Raw genomic sequence first — 22149 nt, 5'->3', positions numbered from 1 at the left:
ATCCAGCTCTTATGGATTTTTCTCGGCCTAAAATTGATGACATTCAGTCAAGCATCCTTCATCCGGCTATTCAAGCTAACACCTTTGAAATCAAGCCGGGCACTATTCAGATGGTGCATAATTCTGTTTCTTTTGGAGGAGCGGCAACCGAAGACCCCAACATGCACATAAGGAATTTTGTCGAGATCTGCAGCACTTTTAAGTATAATGGCGTGACTGATGAGGCTATCAAGTTGAGGCTTTTCCCATTCTCACTGAGGGATAAAGCTAAAGACTGGTTACATTCTGAACCAGCTGGGTCAATCACTACGTGGCAAGATGTTGCGCAAAAGTTTCTGGTGAAGTTTTATCCAATTTCAAAGACTGCTGCTATGAGGAGTGCTCTTACTCAATTTGCGCAGCAACCTACAGAATCTATGTGCGAGGCTTGGGAACGCTACAAGGAAATGTTGAGAAAATGTCCACATCATGGAATGCCGGATTGGATGGTAATCACTGGTTTTTATAATGGTTTGGGGGCCCAATCTCGGCCCATGCTCGATGCAGCAGCTGGAGGAGCCTTATGGGCTAAAAGCTATACTGAGGCGTATAATCTTATCGAGACGATGGCTGCAAATGAGCATCAAAACCCAACTCAGAGGATGACGTCAGGCAAGGTAGCAGGTATTCTGGAAGTTGATGCAGCCATCGCTATTGCAGCCCAGCTCCAAGCGCTATCAATGAAGGTTGATTCTTTGGCTACGTATGGAGTTAATCAAATAGCTATGGTTTGTGAGCTTTGTGCAGGTTCTCATGCTACGGATCAGTGTTCTCTTGTCAACGAATCTGTTCAGTATGTGAATAATTATCAGCGACAACAGCAGCCTGTGCCAGCAACCTATCATCCTAACAACAGAAATCATCCAAATTTCAGCTGGGGGAATAATCAGAATGCTATTCAGCCACCATATCAGCAAGGAGTGAGTAAACAGTTTAACCCACCTGGATTCCAGCAACCACAGCAGTATGCTACAAGGCAATCATATCCTCAATAGGGAAGTGCAGCTGCACCTACTAGTGCTGATTTTGAGGAACTTAAGCTGTTGTGCAAGAGTCAGGCGGTTTCTATCAAGACCTTGGAAAATCAAATCGGTCAATTAGCCAATGCAGTGCTCAATCGTCAACCTGGCACTCTTCCCAGTGACACGGAAGTACCAGGAAGGAAGGAAGCTAAAGAGCAAGTCAAGGCTATTACCTTAAGGTCTGGAAAAGTATCTGATGCTGAAAAGGCAAAAGAAGTCGAAGCTGAAGTTAGAGATGAAGAATCTAAGCAAAAGGAGAAAGTGGCAGAACCAAGGAAGACTACTGTTGAACACACTCTGCTTGAGGCTAATACAGGGGAGAAACAGCTCTATCCTCCACCACCTTTTCCTAAGAGATTGCAGCAACAAAAGCTGGATAGACAGTTCGGGAAGTTTCTGGAGGTGTTCAAGAAACTTCACATCAATATACCTTTCGCTGAGGCTCTGGAACAAATGCCTAGTTATGTGAAGTTTATGAAGACTATTCTTTCAAGGAAGGTGAAATTGGATGACCTTGAAACCGTTGCTCTCACGGAAGAATGCAGCGCTGTTCTGCAGCAAAAGTTACCACCAAAACTGAAAGATCCAGGAAGCTTCACCATTCCTTACACCATTGGCAATCTAACTTTTGACAAGTGCCTTTGTGATTTGGGAGCAAGCATTAATCTGATGCCGTTGTCGATCTTTAAAAAGCTGGATCTTCCTGATCCAAAACCCACATACATGTCGCTACAATTGGCGGACCGTTCCATTACTTACCAAGGGGCATAGTTGAGGATGTGCTCGTCAAGGTGGATAAGCTCTTTTTTCCTGCTGATTTTGTTATTCTGGATTTTGAGGAAGATAAGAAGATTCCCATAATCTTGGGGAGGCCTTTCTTGGCTACTGGCCGTACCTTGATAGATGTGCAAAAAGGGGAACTTACTATGCGGGTCCAAGATCAGGATGTGACCTTCAACGTATTCAAGGCAATGAAATTCCCTACAGAAGATGAGGAGTGCTTAAAAGTGGATGTGATTGATTCTGCGGTTACTTCGGAACTCGAGCACATGCTAATGTCTGATGCATTGGAAAAGGCCTTAGTGGGGGATTTTGACAGCGATGATGAAGATAGCAACGAGCAATTACAATATCTAAACGCTTCTCCATGGAAGCGAAAGCTCGACATACCATTTGAATCTCTTGGTACTTCTGACCTTAAGAATGCTGAAGGGAAGCTCAAACCATCAATAGGGGAAGCACCTACCTTGGAGCTCAAACCATTACCTGAACACTTGAGGTATGCTTTTTTAGGTGATTCATCTACGTTACCTGTTATTATTTCAGCTGACCTTTCAGGTAGTGAGGAAGACAAGCTCTTAAGGATTTTGAGAGAATTCAAATCGGCTATAGGATGGACCATAGCAGACATCAAGGGGATAAGTCCTTCATATTGTATGTATAAAATTCTGTTAGAGGAAGGTAGTAAGCCAACTGTGGAACAGCAGCGAAGACTGAACCCGATCATGAAGGAGGTGGTGAAGAAAGAAATTCTGAAATGGCTAGATGCAGGCATCATTTATCCTATATCTGACAGCTCGTGGGTGAGCCCCGTGCAATGTGTACCTAAGAAAGGAGGTATCACTGTGGTCGCAAATGAAAAGAATGAGCTCATCCCTACTCGAACAGTTACAGGATGGAGAGTATGCATGGATTATAGAAAATTGAACAAAGCCACAAGGAAGGATCACTTCCCTCTCCCATTCATTGATCAAATGCTTGACAGATTGGCGGGACATGAGTATTTTTGTCTTCTGGATGGTTATTCCGGGTATAATCAGATTTGTATTGCACCAGAGGATCAGGAAAAGACTACCTTCACTTGTCCATTTGGCACATTTGCTTTTCGTAGAGTTTCGTTTGGGTTATGTGGTGCCCCGGCCACCTTTCAGAGATGTATGATGGCTATATTCTCTGACATGATTGGAAATAACGTCGAAGTGTTCATGGATGACTTCTCCGTCTTTGGACACTCATATGAGGAATGTTTGAATAATCTGCGCGCCGTACTCAAAAGATGCGTGGAAACTAATTTGGTGCTTAATTGGGAGAAATGTCATTTTATGGTGCGTGAAGGCATTATCCTTGGGCATAAGGTTTCTAGCAAAGGTCTGGAGGTGGACAAGGCCAAGGTGGGAGTCATTGAAAATCTTCCCCCACCTAATTCGGTGAAAGGAATCCGTAGTTTTCTCGGTCATGCGGGTTTTTATCGGCGATTCATCAAGGACTTTTCAAAGATATCTAAGCCGTTGTGCAATTTGCTTGAAAAAGATGTGCTTTTCAAATTTGATGATGAATGTTTGGCAGCATTCAAGACTCTCAAGGAGAGTTTGATCACGGCACCAGTTATTACAGCACCAGATTGGACAGAACCGTTTGAGATGATGTGTGATGCGAGTGACTATGCGGTAGGTGCAGTTCTGGGATAGCGCAAGAAAAATCTCTTCCATGTGGTCTACTATGCGAGTAAGACTTTAAATGGGGCCCAATTGAACTACACCACTACTGAGAAGGAGCTTTTGGCTATAGTCTTTGGCTTTGAGAAATTTCGATCTTATCTGCTTGGTACGAAAGTAACAGTATTCACTGATCATGCAGCTCTTCGCTATCTGGTTTCTAAGAAGGATTCGAAGCCGAGACTCATTCGTTGGGTGCTTTTACTTCAGGAATTTGAGTTAGATATCAAAGATAGAAAAGGTACCGAGAATCAAGTAGCTGACCATCTCTCTAGGTTGGAGAATCCCGATTCTACTTCACAAGATAGGACGTTAATCAATGAATCTTTTCTGGATGAGCAGTTGTTTGCAATTCAGGAGGAAGAACCATGGTTTGCAGATATTGTAAACTATCTTGTCAGCAATATAATGCCGCTTAATTTGACATCCGCTCAAAAGAAGAAGTTTCTGCATGAGGTAAAGTGGTATATGTGGGATGAACCATATTTATTTAGACAGGGAGCTGACCAGATCATCAGGAGATGTATCCCGTTCTGTGAGACGGAGGGGATATTACGAGACTGCCATTCCACGGTTTATGGTGGACACTATGGAGGTGTGAAGACGGCAGCTCGTATTCTGCAAGCAGGTTTTTTCTGGCCTACTTTGTTCAAGGATGCTCATCAGTTTGTTTTAAGGTGTGATCGTTGCCAAAGAGTGGGAAATTTGTCAAGGAAGGATGAGATGCCATTAAATGTGATGCTTGAAGTCGAGGTCTTTGATGTGTGGGGAATCGATTTCATGGGGCCTTTTATCTCGTCTTGCAATAATCAGTACATCTTGCTGGCAGTCGATTATGTCTCAAAATGGGTCGAAGTTAAAGCTTTACCGACAAATGATGCAAAGGCAGTGCTAAATTTTCTTCATAAGCAAATTTTCACAAGGTTTGGAACACCTCGGGTAATCATAAGTGATGAAGGATCGCATTTTTGCAACCGTAAGTTCACTTCTATGATGCAGCGTTATAATGTGAATCATCGAGTAGCTACTACCTATCATCCGCAAACAAATGGTCAAGCGGAAGTGTCTAACAGAGAGATAAAGCGCATTCTGGAGAAGGTTGTTTGTCCGTCAAGGAAGGATTGGTCTTTAAAGCTCGATGAAGCTGTTTGGGCTTACAGAACAGCATTCAAAACTCCACTTGGGATGTCACCGTTTCAGTTGGTGTACGGTAAGGGATGTCATCTACCGGCGGAGCTTGAGCATAAGGCCTACTGGGCATTGAAGAAATTGAACCTGGATTTAGATGCAGCTGGTAAGAAAAGAATGCTTCAGCTTAATGAACTTGATAAATTTCGACTTCAAGCGTACGAGAATAACAAAATGTATAAGGAAAAGGTGAAGAGGTGGCACGATAGGAAGCTATATCCTAAGTTATTTATGCCAGGGCAACAAGTTCTGTTATTCAACTCTCGGCTCCGACTTTTTCCTGGGAAGTTAAAATCAAGGTGGTCTGGACCTTTTATTGTCAAAACTGTGTTTCCACATGGAGCGGTGGAAATTTTTGAGAAGGATTCGGACCAAGCATTCAAGGTTAACGGTCAGCGGTTAAAGCACTACTATGGGGGCATGGCAAACCGAGAGGTGGTTAGTGCCATTTTGTTGACTACTTGAGAAAGGTACGGAACGTCAAGCTAATGACGAAAAAGAAGCGCTGCGTGGGAGGCAACCCATGAATTGTTGTTACAGGAACCCTTAGAAGTTAATAACCTATCCAAAAACACAAAAAAATCAGAAAACAGGGGCTGAAATTTTTTTTTCCAGAGACCCTCTGCGCGCCCGCGCAGAAATGCTGAGCGGCCGCACAGGGGTCGAGTTCCAGAAAAAATTTTTACAGTTCAGAAAAAAAAAAAACAAAAACACAAAAACCCATCACAGCCCATAAACCCACGAATTCTTTTCCCATTACCCCATGATTTTATCCCTCAACCCCACTCCTAATCTAATTTAACCTACTCCACACCCTATATATACATACACCTATCCCACATATCTCCCACAAACTTCCTACACTTAAACCCTCTCATAAACATCAAAAATCAGTTCTTACACACTTTTATTCACAAATCAATGGCACCCAAGAGAGCACGCACTATTGACAGCAGCAGCACAGTTCCTACTGCTGATTCATCAAGGGGTACTGCTGCAAGGCCTCGGTTAACTGACAGAGCCGCGGAGGAGGAGTACACTAGGCTGTTGGGGAAGCCGATTCTGAAGGAGAGGGGGTTTTTACCATCAGGGAGGGATCGTGAGTTGTTGCCCATGATTGCAGAGAAGGGGTGGATAGCTTTTTGTGAGTCACCCGAAGCAGTACCGATGAGTGTTGTTCACGAGTTCTACGCGAACGCGAAGGCTGAAAAGAATGGGTTTTCTGTAGTTCGTGGGCTGACGGTTGATTATCATCCTGCGGCGATTCGCCGTGTGATTGGACAGCGAGAGAGAAAGCCCGAGGAGGAGAACTAGAATGAAAAGACTGCTGAGGATTTTGACTTGGATTTGATTTGTGCGACTCTCTGTCGACCGGGCACAGTTTGGAACCGCAGTCTAGCCAATAATGAGTATCGTCACTTTCCGGCGATCGCCATGAACAGGTATGCCCGTGCATGGAATGCATTTATATGTGCTAATATTTTGCCTTCTTCACATGCACACGAGGTCACAGTTGAGAGAGCACAGTTGTTGTGGGGAATTCTGAATGAGGAATACTATGTGGACCTTGGTGAGTTTATCTACCAAGGAATTCTGAAGTTTTTTAGGGGAGCAAAGCATATGAACATCCCTTATGCATCCACGGTTACGAAACTATGCCGAGCAGTAGGAGTGAACTGGCCGGCTCATGAGCAGTTGCAGTTGCCAGCAGCTCCGATAGATTCTGGCACTCTGAATGGGATGCAGGAGTGGACCAGTGGTGAGCCTGAGGAGCATGGGCTGGGTTATCGTCTTCCAGGAGGATGTCCAGCACGAGGTGCTACTATGGCTAGGCCAGGGCGTGGTGAGGCTGGTTCTTCGAGAGCTCAGGAGGGTGCTGGGATGGGTGATGCCCAGTATAGGAGGCTTTCACGGCGGATGGATGCCATGTATGAGACGCAGAGCAGGTTTGCTCAGGAGCTCACCCTTGCGTTAGGGACTGCTTTTCGAGGCCTTGGAGCTGATATCCAGTGGCCAGTTTTTGGTGAGGACTCTGCATACCCGCCGCCTGATACTCCACCCACTGAGGGTGATGATGATGATGCCTCCGAGTAGGTATACCCTGTGTTCCTTTCTACTACCTTCACTGGGGACAGTGAAGATTTTAAGTTTGGGGGTGGTAGTTAAGGAATATTTTGTGTGTGTCATATAGCTGCATATTCATGATAGTTAGTTCATATAGTTGCATAATTTTTGCCATATAGTTTTTTTATATAGCTTTATTTGTTTGTCATATCATATAGCTCATGCATATACCATGATCCCTTTTGCAATGATTTATCGACTGAATTGTGATATTGATGCGAGTGTAGTGATAGCATTAAAGTGATATTAAGTTGTGTAGGTTGATATGCATGCTAGAAGCACTTGTATTTTCACTAAGTCTTAGAGAATGCTTAAGGGCTAGATTGTTGTTATGATCTGATTATTTTCGAGGATAATCTATTTATTATGCTTAGAATTTGATAATAGGTTCTTAGTGGTAAAGGCATGAAAAAAAAAGAAAAAAAAATGGAGTAAAAATGGAATTTGTTGCTAGTTGTGGCTAGGCGTCAAATGGCTAGTAGCCGGCTTGCATGTTATGCGAGTAGTCTAGGGTTGAGCAAGATGGAGCGAAACGCACTTGCTCAGAAAGAAAAAAAAAATTTGCATAATTGATCAAGAGTGGGCTCTTTGGTATTCGAGTTATTAAGTTCTTAGGGGACTTGTGCCTAGTGACCTAAGGCTTTTAGAGTCTGGGATCCGCTAACCTAACGCTCGTTACATGGATACCATTGTATAAGTCTTTTGTGGACCTCACTCATTGCACGGTCAAATAAGCATTTGAGTTGTAAATAAAAAGCACGATTCCGTAGTAGGCTCCAAAGTTCTTGCAGTGTTGTATATCACTTTGTGCCTAGAATTTTTATTCTTTGTATAATCGTAGGATTGCCTTGAGGATAGTCTAGTCATAAGTAATTGGTCTAGTTCCGAAGCATATATGTTAAGCATTTGCACACACCATGTTTCTGGCTGTATGTCCGTTTGCATGAGTTTATTGATCTTTAGTGTCTAACTGCATTCGTTGAGATGTGACAATTTGGTTGGTTAATTGTAGTAAGGGGGATCGTTGCATTTTCATATAGATTGCATTCATGCGTATTTTTATTTGTTTTGAGTCTGTAATGCTTGAGGACAAGCATCGATTTAAGTTTGGGGGTGTGATAAGTGGCATTTTATACCACTTAGAATGTCTTAAAATGGCTTAAATTGGTGTCTTGAAATCAAGTATTTTGTGTATTTGATGCGTTTTTCTAGTGTTTATGCATTTCAGGATATTAGTTGCATTTCGGAGGAGGAATCATCAAGAATAAGCCTTGGCATGTGTTCACCATTGAGAGAGGAAAAGAACGGGCAGATTACGGCGAAGAAACGGAGCAAACCTGGAATTTTTCCAGTAGGGTCCTGCGCGCCCGCGCAGCAATGGTGAGCGGCCGCGCAGCAGCCTTGCGCGCCCGCGCAGAAATGCTGAGCGGCCGCGCAGGGTCGGGGAAAAAGATGAATTATTTTAGACTTCTACTTCTGTTTGGCTTCCAACTTCTATGTAATCTGAGTTTTATGGGACTATTATATAAGTAGATTTGAGACGTTTTCATAGAAAAAAAGAAGGAGATTATGTTTTAGATTGTGTTTTTGCGCAAGAAGCAAAGGAGATAAGGAAGAAGACCGATTTAGCACACCGCAACGAAGAGGAAGCATATATTCTTGTGATTCTTGTTTCGTTGTAACGTTGGATGCTAGTTTTCTTGCTTTGACTTATTTACTCTTGTGACGTACTCTGTTTTAATATAATTAGTTTAGTTATTATTTTCTTGTGTTGTTTATCATGATTTCTTATGAACCCATGATGGCGATAAGTTCTATTATGGGCTAATCGTGATCATGGGGTTGCAACGGATTTATTATGGAATTCTTTAGTTAATTGTTTAATACTTTAGTGTGTGATGATTGCATGATATCTAGTATTGGTTGTGCGTATTCGTCTTATGTGCGTCGCGAACATATAAGATAGGGTGTTAATCTCTTGTGAAGCGACGGTGGATCTTGAGATTTAGAACTTGCCATGCTAGCATAGGTTCATGTACGTTGTGCATGATTAGTGGGTAATTCTAACAGTTTTATTTGCCCTATGTAATCAAAAGGAATAACTTGTGCTTAAATCGTTGTGTTGTCAATTTCTGTAGACATATAGGAACTCAACATGATTGATGACTATTCAACTTCTATCTTAATTGTGGATGTTTGGTAGAATGGTATTAGTACAATGAAAGTTGGCTTTTATCAGTTTTGTGTTGTTCGATTAATGTCATCACTGTCACATGCTAAAGGTAATAACAATGGCTATAGAAGGAAGTAATAATGAAGTTGTGATCTCATGAGTGTTTTATTATTGATAAATTGAAGTGTTAGTTAAGTGGTTAATTAAGTAGTTAATTATAGTTAATATTTAATCAACAATTTTAAGTGTTATTATCTTAACATTGAGAAGTAATCATACATTGGTGAGTGAGTTTAATTAGACAATAACTTAGTCTGAGTCTCTGAGGGAATGAACTAGAAAGTATTCTATATTACTTACGAACGCGTATACTTGCGTGAATATTAGTGCGTGATTTCGCCCTAACATGTAGCTAGGCTTGGGTACACTAATCTCACCAGCCTTATCCTTAGGGTTTCTTTGACTTTCACCCCATCCCTCACCTGACTCACTCTCCTTCACACTCCCCTCTTTGTGTTTGGTAGTTTTTGTAACTGGATTCTTTTGAAAGAAACCAAATGGGGCTTTCTTTGCTATGGATTTTGAAGTTGTTGATTTGGTAGCTTGGGTAGGCATCTGTTGGGTCATTAATACAAATGCCATAGCCACACTTGAAGGCAAAGAAATTTATGAGGTTGGAAGCGTAGAGACAGTGGTGCTTAACTCACTTACCTGAGGGCCCTCCATGATTGGAAAGTAGAAGAGGGGCACCTCTTTGTGGTGATTTGCTTTGTTAAGATCTGTAATGATTCTCCTTTTCTGAACCCAACAATTCAGTTTGTTGGTTGGATTCTCAACAACAATATTCTCAATAAGATGGTTAGCCAGCATCATAAAGAATCTAGCATAATAGACACTTTTACCTCTTTTATTAAGTTCCTCTAACTTATAACCTAACTCAAACATGATCATGTCACTGAAGTTAAAGTACTTATCAGTAACTAGCATATAAAGCATGTTAAGCATGGCAATGTTAACAGAATCAAAATTACTCACTTTACCAGAAAATACCTTAGTTACCACATCACATAGATAACTCCATTCCTTTCTAAGACCTAGCCTCCTAATCTCACTTAACTTAGAAGTAGAAAGTGCATAGCCCATAGAATTTAGCATGGTAACTCAATTATCATCAGTGTGTGGAACAGTAGTAGTGTTATTTGGAATTTTAAAGCATGCTTTGAAATTGTCACTATTAATGCAGAACTGCTTACCTTTAAGAGTAAAAGTTATGGTCTTGTTAGAAGATTGGTACACAGCAGTTGTCCATATCTCCTCCACAACTTCACAGTAGATTGTGGGTGATTCCAGCATAGTGTAACTGAGTTTACAGCTCTTCACAAAGTCCATCATTTTGTGAAAATCTCTAGATTGTGGAATCTCCTTGTTCACAAGAGCTACAAAGTTGTTCTTTTCATAGATGAATCCAGACTGGGACATGATTTTAACTACTAGTGCCATTGTTAAAGTATTGAAATTTTGCAGAGAAAGTATTTGCTTTGGAGAAGAAAGAAGTTAGAGAAATTGATTTGAGAATGAAAAAGGAATAGAATAAAAATGAATTATGCTTTTATACTATCTCAGAAATAAACTGTCAAAAATAATAAAGTGAATTAAAGTAACCAATCAAAATAGCCAGAAATAGCCGTTCAAAATAAATAAACTGTCAAAATTCTATCAATTACTGTCGTGTTATACTTACAAACTATAAGTATACCCGATGGATAATGTTCAGAGTTTTAACGGCTAAGATTGAGACAATTCGACGGATGAGAATAAAACAATTATCCGTTGGGTTATAAAATAATCCAGAAAAGTAATTGATTTTCATTAATAAATATTATTCCGACGGATGATCAAACTCGATGGATAATGATCATCCGTCGGGATGTAAATTTTGACTTAGCCAAAATTTCATCCAAAGCAGAAAAATCAATTAAGTTTATAAAGCAGAAAAATCAATTAAGTTTATAACTGCATCATAAATTGCAAAAATATCTAAAATGATTCAAGAATAATTAAGCATACCTAATTCACTTACCAACCTTGAAAAGGTGGATTCATCAAGTGGCTTGGTAAAGATATCTGCAAGCTGCTTCTCACTTGGAACAAAATGAAGTTCCACAGTACCATTCATCACATGTTCCCAAATAAAGTGGTACTTGATGTCTATGTGCTTTGTTCTTGAATGTTGTACTGGATTTTCAGTGATGACAATTGCACTTGTTTTATCACAAAAAATGGGAATTCTGTCCACTTGTAGACCATAGTCCAACAATTGGTTTTTCATCCATAAAATCTGTGCACAACAACTACCAGCATCAATATATTCAGCTTCAGCTATATAAGTAGAGACTGAATTTTGCTTTTTTCTGAACTAGGACACAAGCTTGTTCCCTAGAAATTGGCAGGTTCCTGTTATACTTTTTCTGTCTATTTTACAACCTGCATAATCTGCATTTGAATAACCAGTTAGATCAAAATCAGAATCTCTAGGGTACCAAATGCCAAGTTTTGGTGTTCCCTTGAGATATCTTAAGATTCTCTTTATAGCTACTAAGTGAGATTCTCTAGGATCAACCTGAAATCTAGCACAAAGACAAGTAGCAAACATTATATATGGCCTATTAGCAGTTAAGTAAAGAAGTGAGCCAACCATGCCCCTATAACTTGAAATATCCACAGACTTTTCAGTAGTGTTTAATTCAAGTTTAGTTGTAGTGGCCATGGGAGTTTTTGCAGATGTGCAATTCATTAGATCAAACTTCTTTAGAAGATCATAAATATATTTAGTTTGACTAATGAATATTCCATCACTAACTTGCTTAACTTGTAAACCAAGAAAGTAAGTTAGTTCTCCCATCATGCTCATTTTATACTTACTTTGCATCAATTTGGCAAACTTTTTACAAAGTTTTTCATCTGTAGAGCCAAATATAATATCATCTACATAAATTTGAACAAGTATACTAGAGCCATTAACATTTCTAAAGAATAAAGTTTTATCAACAGTACATCTTGTGAAGTGATTTTCCAAAAGAAACTTTGATAAAGTGTCATACAAGGCTCTCGGTGCTTGCTTCAGTCCATAAAGTGCTTTCAAAAGATAGTAGACATATTCTGGGAAATTTGGATCTTCTAAACCAGGAGGTTGACTGAGATAGACTTCCTCCTCCAAATCTCTATTCAGAAAGGCACTTTTGACATCCATTTGATAGACCTTGAAATTGGCATGGGCTGCATAGGCTAAGAAAATTCTGATGGCTTCAAGTCTTGCCACAGGAGCAAAATTTTCATCAAAATCTATTCATTCTTGTTGACAATAGCCCTTAGCAACCAATCTAGCTTTGTTCCTGACCACTATGACATTTTCATCCATCTTGTTTCTGAATACCCACTTGGTGTCAATTGGATTCTTTCCTTTAGGTTTGGGTACCAGCTTCCATACCTTGTTCCTTTCAAATTGGTTTACCTCCTCCTGCGTAGCTAAAATCCAATCAGGATCCAACAAAGGTTCTTCTACCTTCTTTGGTTCTTCCTTAGAAAGAAAGTTGCTATATAGACATTCTTCTTGATTAGCTTTCCTTGTTTGAACTCTAGAAGATGCATCACCAATGATGAGCTCAAAAGGGTGATCTTTAGTCCATTTTCTTTGTTGAAGTAGATTAGCTCTAGATGAAGAGGCCTCATTGTTGTCTTGATGTGTGACTGAGTTTTGATTATGAGAAACTCCCCCTGAGTTTGTGAGTCTTTGATTTGAGAAAGGGGTACTTTCTGTAGGTGATCTATTCTGACTTTTAGCTTCTCTTATTGTTCCGACGGATGATGCACTTTGTATCTCGACGGATGAAGCTGATTGTCTACCGACGGATAAAGCAGATTGTCTCCCGACGGATGAAGCATTTTATAACTCGATAGATGTTGAATTATGTGCTTCATTAGTTGTAGATTTTTCTGCATTATCCTTAGACACTATTTCTTGATCACTTTCATCATCACCGTCATCACTAACCATCTCCATATTATCAAACTTGAGGCTTTCATGGAAATCTCCATCTTGCAGCCCTTCAATCTTTTTGTCATTAAACACAACATGTACTGATTCCGTAACAATATTGGTTCTTAGATTGTAGACTCTATATGCCTTTCCCCACAGCATATCCAACAAAAATTCCTTCATCTGCTTTAACATCAACCTTTCCATATTGATCAGTTTGATTCCTTAAGATATAACATTTGCAACCAAAGACATGAAGAAAATTTAGAGTTGGCTTCCTATTCTTGAACAATTGGTAGGGTGTCATGCATTTTGCTTGATTAACCAAAGAGATCTTCTGAGTGTAGCAGACAGTGTTCACAGCTTCAGCCCAAAAATATGTTGGTAACTTTGATTCTTCAAGCATTGTCATTGCAACTTCAATAAGAGATATGTTCTTTCTTTCCAGTACTCCATTTTATTGTGAATTTCTTGCTGCAGAAAACTCATGCATAATCCCATTATCTTCACAAAATGATCTCATCACAGAATTCTTGAACTCAGTTCCATTGTCATTCCTGATTATTCTTACTTTAAAATCAGGATGATTGTTGACTTACCTTATGTGATTGATGATGATTTCACTAGCTTCATCTTTAGACTTTAGGAAATATATCCAAGAGAACTTTGAGAAATCATCCATAATTACTAGGCAAAATCTTTTTCTTGAGATGGACAACGCATTGACTGGTCCAAAAAATCCATGTGTAACAACTGCAAAGGTTCTTCAATTATTGAATCAAGCTTCTTTCTGAATGATGCTTTGATCTGATTTCCTTTCTGGCAGGCATCACACAATCCATCCTTAGTAAACTCCACTTGAGGAATACCTCTAACCAGTTCTTTCTTGACAAGTTCATTCATGGTCTTGAAGTTTAGATGGGACAGCTTCTTGTGCCAAAGCCAACTTTCATCTTGACTTGCTTTACTGAGAAGACAAGTTACTGATTCAGCATTTGATGAGTTGAAATCAGATAAGTACACATTTCTTTTTCTCACTCCAGTGAGAACCACTTTGCTGCTCTTTTTATTTGTCACAACACAGGTTTCTGAACTGAAAGTAACTGAGTTGCCCTTATCACAAAGCTGGCTGGTACTCAACAAATTATGCTTGAGACCATCCACTAGGGCAACTTCTTCAATGATGACATTATCTTTCGAAATCAAGCCATATCCCACAGTATAACCTTTGCTATCATCTCGAAAAGTAATACTTGGGCCAGCTCTTTCCTTGAACTCAATGAGCAGGGTAGAATCTCCAGTCATGTGCCTTGAGCAATCACTATGCAGATACCAAAGATTTTTTATGTTTCCCTGCACACATCAAAATCAAATCAAGTTGATTTTGGTACCCAAGTTTCCTTGGGTCCTGCCTTGTTAGATTTCTTCTTTGGTTTCTTAGGTTTGATCTCATTAGACTTGGGAATTTCTGATTCATACTTAGTAATCTGAGTTGGACCTTTGAAACCAGTCATTAAAACAGAATTATCATGCATATTTTGATTAACAGGAAAATGCATGCTATTAGCAAACATGTTATTCCAGTAGGGCATACTAAATGGTATTTGAGGCATACTAAATGCAACATAATAAGGATTAGGTGCAAATGGCATATTAGCAAATTGTGCATTCATATTATGAGTAGACATAGCATTCATAGGCATGGTAGGCATGGCAGTTATGTTGGAAAAAGAAGAGGGTGCAAATATTAAAGTATGCATAACAAATTTGCAATTAACAGACAAGTGATTAACACTACCACACTTAACACATATTTTTCTTGGTGCATATTTATCAGGTATGTAGTTGTTATGTTTGTTAATTCCTACTTTCCCATTTCTATTGTTTTTCTTTTTAGCTTCTGTTTTAACCTCAGTCTTTTCTAATATGTCATTCAATTGCTTGATAGACAGATGACCAACATTAACTTTCTTTTCCTTCCTGACTTGACTTGATTCTCCTGGAATAAAGTTCTTAGAAACTAATCCATATTTCATTCAACTTAGCTAGCTTAGCTTTGCTAACTGGTTTACTCATAGCCGACGGATGTGGCTCCTTGTCATTCGATGGATAATACTTTTGATTATCTGATGGATGATTTTCATCATCCGTCGAGTCCACATCTGTCAGCAATCCTTCAACCAAATTGGACTCAAGCTTCTCTTTACTCTTCTTCCAGGCTGCATCACAAAGGGACTCAATACCTTGAACCTTAGTGATTTGAGCATGAACATCTCTAGATGATTTTGACGCCTTAATCACTTCCTATTCTCGTTCAAGTTGCTTCTTTAAAAAATTTTCTTTCTTCAAGGACTCAGTTAATTCATCCTTAACAATCTTATACTCAATTCTCAATTTCTCAAATTCAATAAACTAAGACTCTAGCACATTATTCCTCTTACTTAAAAACAAATTATTTTCTTTAATTTTAGCATTTTCCTTAGTGAGGGACTTAAGTGTAACACGCAGGTGATATAATTCTGTGGACATGTCATTTATTGCATCATTACACTCAGCTTTAGATAAATATGATAGGTTAGTGGTGATTACCTGATCGCTTGAAGAACTTATTTCTGTTTTATCAGATTTGGCCATTAGAGCTAGATTGACATAGCTTGTTTCTTCATCTTCATCCAACCATCTGCAGCCCAGTCATTTTCCTGTGTGATGAAAGCCCTTTCCTTTTATTTGAGCAGCTCAAAGTATTTCTGTTTATAATCAATAGGATCAAACTTCTGTTTGTTGGAATCAGACTTTCTACATTCACTAGTAAAATGACCCGCCAAGCCACATTTGAAACACTTGAATTTTGACTTATCAACCATGTTTCTGTTTAGCTTGGCTGCTCCAAAATTCTTCTTGAATTTGAGCTTAGAAAATCTTCTGTATAATAATGCTAGATGTTCATCAATATCATCCATGTCATCTTGGCTCAATTGATCTTCATTTTCATCTACCAGCCCTTTACCCTTGCTTTCACAGACCTTTGTTGTAGACTCACCAGCTTCTACCTTCATCTCTTCCTCCTTCTCTAACTCAGAAACCAGTGCTATGGACCCTCCTTTCTTCCTTCCTTTCTCCATCCTCTCATCTTGCTCTATTTCAAGCTCATAGGTTTTCAGGATGCCATACAGTCTCTCCAAGGTGAACTCCTTGTAATCCTGTGAATTTCTCAATGAGACTGTCATTGGCTTCCACTCCTTTGGAAGAGATATAAGGAACTTGAGGTTAGAGTCTTTTGTTTGATAGACTCTTCCATGCAACTTCAGAGCATTTAGTAGCTTTTGAAATCTACTAAAAATATCAGTGAGAGACTCACTTTCTTCACAGTGGAAATGCTCATATTGCTGAATAAGCAGCTGCATCTTATTCTCCCTTACTTGCTCAGTACCATCACAAATAATCTGGATTGTTTCCCAAACCTCTTTGGCTGTTTTAAAGTTAATGATGTTATAAAAAATATCACCATCAACTCCATTGAACAATATATTCATGGCCTTCTTGTCTTTCCTGACTTGTTCAATGTCAGGATCTGACCATTCATGTCTAGGTTTTGGAACAAATGGTTCATTGCCAGTTGCAGCTCTCATTGGTACATGAGGACCTCTCTTTATGCAGTCCACATATGCCTCATCTTGAGAAAGAAGACGTAGGTGCATCTTCACCTTCCAGTGATGATAGCTATCTTTTTCCAGAAATGGAATCTTTACTCCAACATCTTTTTTGTTCATCTTGTTGTTTGTTGTGATCTTTACACTCTTTGTTCTTTAAGAGCTTGCTCTGACACCAATTCTTATTCCCTAACAATACAATAAGAATTACAGGGGGGGGGGGTTGAATGTAATTCTGGCTACTTTTTCAAATTTAAAGAATGTTCTAACTTGATAAATATAACATTGTTTGATTAGCAATGGTGCGGAATAAAAGAGTGATAGGAATCAAAACACTAAGTAATAAAAACACAAGCTTTAAAACTTTTTGGTGGATTTGAAAGTATCCAATATATATATATATATCAAATTGAGAACTCTGTGAAGCTTTAAAAAGCTCACAGCTGCTTACAAGTTTGAACAACTAAACTACAAAGAAATGCTTACAGAATATTGCTTGATATGTTTCTCTGAAAATAAGCTTGCTTAGTTAATTGTTCTACTTGCTACACTTGGTTTATATATCACTAAGTTTACATGATAATAAGACAAGATAATAAAATAAAACATATCTAGTCTAACTTCATGCTACTTCACTACTCTATTCCAGCATCTTTGAATATCTTCACAATTGCATGGAAATGGTAATGCTTCTTTGTTCTCGAAATCCTGCTTAACAGGATGCCACATTCCTTTTGCAAACACCCAACGCATGTGAATGTGTTGTCACTGTCAACAACTATTTGAATTTGACCATTCGTCGGGACTATGCTTGTCATCCGTCGGGAGCTTTGTTGATCATCCGTCGGGAGTCTTGTAGATCATCCGTCGGGAGTCTATTTGCAACTTGACTCTATTTCACTTATACAGAATTACAAGACATCTCATATTTACAATTAATCAACCTATTCTGCATATCAATCTAGTAGTCAACATGACTTACAGAACCCTAAGCAATCTACTTGACTAATAGATGTTGTTTGCAGAAATGTGTTATAGTTGTTATTTGTTACATAAGCTACTCACTCGATGGATGTCAATTTGTCATCCGTCAGGACTATAAAGTTCATCCGTCGGGACTATATTGGATCATCCGTCGAGTGCTACAAAATTCACTAAGATAAATCTACTAAGGTATTTTATTTAACTTATCATCAAGTTCACAGCATACTCCCAACAAACTAGTTTTACGCTTTCTCTATAATTCATATAGAGTCTTATCCATGTATTTCAGAGGGACTCTGTTTAGAATATGGCAAGCCGTATTCAGAGCCTCTTCTCACATGTACTTAGGCAACCCCGAATTAATCAACATACTGTAAATCATATCTTTAAAAGTTATGTTCTTTCGCTCTGCCACCCCATTAGACTCAGGTGTGTATGGTGGAGTCACCTCATGAACTATACCATTGCTTGCGCAAAATTCATTAAACGAGGTACTCGTATACTCACCACCTCTATCCAATCTCAACCTTTTAAGTACTTTTACAGTTTATGTTTCAGCTTCATTTTTAAATATAATGAATTTATCTAGTGCTTCATCTTTATGTTTAAGCAAATAAACATAACTGTTACGACCGGCATTTTGTGTAATATTATTTGCGAACTTTGTATAATATTTGAATCGAATATAAATATACCTATTTAATTATACACTTGTGTGAATGGAGTTGCTGCATTATAAATTGCTTTACTCAGAATATGAATTTTTAAAAGCGGTAGTTTTATTAATTGCTCCTATTTTTGATTTATAAAGAATATTCTTTACCATGGAAAATTATCTTTTAAAAATTATTTCATTCACAAATTTCAAAAGCGATCTCATAAAATTTCAAAAAATCCAAGTTATTTTATGGTATAAATTTTATAATTTTTGAACTTTTATTTTATTTTATAAAAATAGATATTTGAAAATTAGTTGTTAGGTAATTAGCAAATTACATGAATATCCTTGCATGCAAATACCCTCCCATTCAACTAAAGGGCTAAAAAGACAATTCCAACCCCACTCACTCTCATTCTACTAGCCAATTTACCACTTTGACCTTGCATGCAAATTTACCTAACTTTAGCTAGAAGGTTACTTTTGTCATTTACTAAATCCACTCACTTTTAGTCAAAACAAATGCATAAAAACAAACACAAGTATCATAGCACTTCATTTTCACTCCACCATTCCAACCTCACCTCACCTCCCTCCCCTCCCTCTCGGCTCCTCCCTCTCGGCCTCTTGGCCGAAGCCCTACCCCCTCCCCTTTTTCTTCCTTCTTCATTCAAACACCTAACTTCCATTCAAGTAAATGTTACTTCCTATATATTGATCATATGTAATCCAAAGAGTTTTGATTGGAAAGTTTATGTTTTGATCTTGCACGTCATAGTTTTAGTTGGAACTCAAAGTACAATCTTGATTCTCATGGATTTAAGGTTGTATTATTGAGGGAACTACAAGGAATGGTGAAATGCTAAGTCAAGAGAGTGAAGCTCTTGTTTTTAATGGTCATTTCCATTCAATTTCATTCGGCTATGACCATAAGGGAGCCAAATGAATGGTTCTTGATAGTGTTTTGTTGCCTTGTTTCATTTTTCTGTGTTTTTGTGATAATAACATGAATTTTGTAGTATAAACTTGATAAAACCCTTTGCATGCTAAGTGACCATTTAGTATTAGTCTATGTTAGGCTTGCATGTTGATTTTATGATAAAAATTATTATGGAAATCATATGGTTTTGACTGGTAAAATTCGAAGGCATGCATGCATGTAAACAACTCATGATTTTCGGAAGTTTTTAATCATTTGGATTGATAATTGTTAGTAGGCTTTAATTCAGTTGAGTTACGATATTATTCTTGATATGTGATGTTAATTCGTATATATTTATAAAGAAGATATAACTTGTTGTTTTCAAAATTTGATGACTTGTAATTAGTGTAGTATGTTAACTTTTATTTTGCTATGGTGCAGCACCTTAGGTACAGATGATCTCCATTAAGTCAATATTGAGTGTAGGAGAGTTAGTTCAGTAGATCACCTTGGTTGAGGTTTGGTTTGGGTTTTTGATTGTTGTTGGTTGGGTTTGTCAAATAACAATTTTGGTGAAAGGAGAGTATTAGTTTCTGCAGAAAATCAGTTTGGTACCCTGAGGTTTAGAGTGAGAATTGACCTTGTCATTGATCTGCACTTTGAGGCCCAAGTCACCCGAAGCTAGCACTAGGAGAATACAATAGGTTTTAGGTGTTTGTTGGAGGTTTGTAAGACGTTTGGTTAGGTGCACTAGTGGAAACACCAAATCTGTCCAGCAGGGGACAGTTTTGTTGCAACTTAGAAATGGGAAGTTTTGACCATGTCATAGGTAGGACCTCATTAGGCCCTGTTGGGCCTTAGTTAGAAGGAGTGTCAGAGGAGTTTTTCCAGCCATAGTTCATAGGATTTGAGTTAGAATCATGTGTCATAGGTTAGTTCAAATCAGGACCTTTTCTTGCCCAGAAAAATAGGGGAAGCGTTGACTTTAAGCATAGGCTTAGGGAGGCCCAAGCTAGGCCCTTGAGCCACATCAGATTTGGGAGTTGGCTTTTGATCAGAAGAGTCTAGTGTAAAAGTTTTGGAGGTAAACTTGAAGTGTAAGAGCGCCAAATGTACCCAAGAAACCTTAGATGTCATTCTGAAATTTACCATAATGAGCACATTCACTTACCGCATAGTTTTAGGGCACCTAGGAGTGAAGTTTTGGTTGACCACCATAGTTTCAAGATAGAATAAAGTCAGTAGAGTGAAATGCCCAAGTTAGGGTCAATAGGAATTGGATGGTTTAGTAAAGGCATATCGAGTTAGGAGGTCAAAATTTGGAGATTTTGTCTAGTTTAGCGACCAAGTGACTTAAGTAAGTGGAGCGAGATCATCCAAGCCTAGTGTTGCAATATGGTGTGTGTGATATTATTTGGTACTTAAATATGGTATGTGAGCATATGTGGCTATGTGTACTATTATAATTATAAGGTGATTGTAAATTGTGTGTATATAGGCCTAAGTGCCATTGTGTTTAAATTTTGGTTTACAAATAGGTTGAGTTGGTAAGAATATATTATAATGAGGTTATTATTATTTAGGTATGATCTCGAGACGAGGGTAAACTTGCCATCAAGATCGAGTAAAGCTTCCAGTTGCTCCTACCTGCCAGTCAAGTCCAGCCTTTCTTAAGGCAAGTGATTCAACCTGCCTCTTTTATTTACACTTCAAGTGTGTGATAACTAGTTCATATATACGATGCGAGTATTTTAATTCACCTTGATATACATGAACCAAGTGGTTTCGAATCTATATCCGTAGTATATGAAAATGACATGAACCCTCAAGTATTTATTTCAAGTAGTTTAACTTTACTTGAAGATTGCTATGCAAGTAAATCCAAAGTCCTATCATGCTAGTATACCAAAGTAATTATGATGTTGAACCATGTGCAAGTTATACCCAGTAACCTTATCTTGATACCTAAAAGTCAGTTGTTCCTTAAGGATTGTTCATAATTGTTTGATAACACTATCCTTACCCTAAAGCATGATACTTTGTTGTACCTTGAGCTAATGCTCACTTTCTCTATATTTTAATACCTAAATCTTATCTGGAACCATTAATGATCACCTTCTTTATACTTTAATACCTATGTCTTATCTGGAGCCATTACCTTGGACCTAGTTTGACTTTGTTCCTTCATATTATCCGATAACCTTGCTAAATCTCACTGTCAAAATCCTTGTAAATGGAAACCTTGCAATTCCTCTTAATAAAGTATAGTCTAGTGGATCATGGCCTTGAATATAGTGGATCTTATTTTCAGTGCTTCGGAGTTAATCTAAAACCTTTTTTTTAAAATGTTTACTGTTTAAGTAGTTAATTAGCAATTGGCATCAGTTTTTAAAATAAAAAAGTTAAAAATTGGATTTCCAGTCCCAAAGGGGGACAAATATTTTCTTTAAATAGTGGATCTGGACTGAGATGCAAGTCTTTTCCGCTCTTAATTTGTAGGCTTAAAAGTTGCCTAGGGATCCCATTAATGTTCTAGAACCCAGCGAGGTTCGGGATTACTTCGCAGCTGATCACCGGCTGTAATCCGTAGCGTCATAAAATGGTTTTTGATAAAGAAATGGTTTTGAATTGTTTTGTTACAAATAAATGATGCCATCACTCAAAAGTTTATCTCTTGCTATTATTAGCTCTATCTTCACCTTGTTATTCTTATATCTCGATTTATGTTTTGTATTGTATTATATAGCACTTGCTGAGCATTTGGCTCACTACTTGCTTTCACCCTGATATTTCAGCTAGCAGATATGGTTAGATTCAAGCAGACAGCGCGTAAGACTTGTGATGCCGATGCATATGTT

The 22149-nt window shown here is 38.4% G+C and overlaps 1 non-coding gene across 1 annotated transcript; it reads right to left on the bottom strand.

Moving 5' to 3' along the window:
• Window positions 1-368: 368 nt before the first annotated feature.
• Window positions 369-475, bottom strand: LOC141683839 (small nucleolar RNA R71). The gene has a single exon (XR_012560462.1). It is a non-coding gene; the product is annotated as a small nucleolar RNA R71 (small nucleolar RNA).
• Between the last annotated feature and the right edge of the window lie 21674 nt (window positions 476-22149).

Source organism: Apium graveolens, chromosome 1 (genome assembly GCF_009905375.1).
Source record: "Apium graveolens cultivar Ventura chromosome 1, ASM990537v1, whole genome shotgun sequence".
NCBI classification, from domain to species: domain Eukaryota; kingdom Viridiplantae; phylum Streptophyta; class Magnoliopsida; order Apiales; family Apiaceae; genus Apium; species Apium graveolens.
Note: the sequence above shows the minus strand (reverse complement) of the source record. Positions and strands in the feature narration are given on the sequence as shown.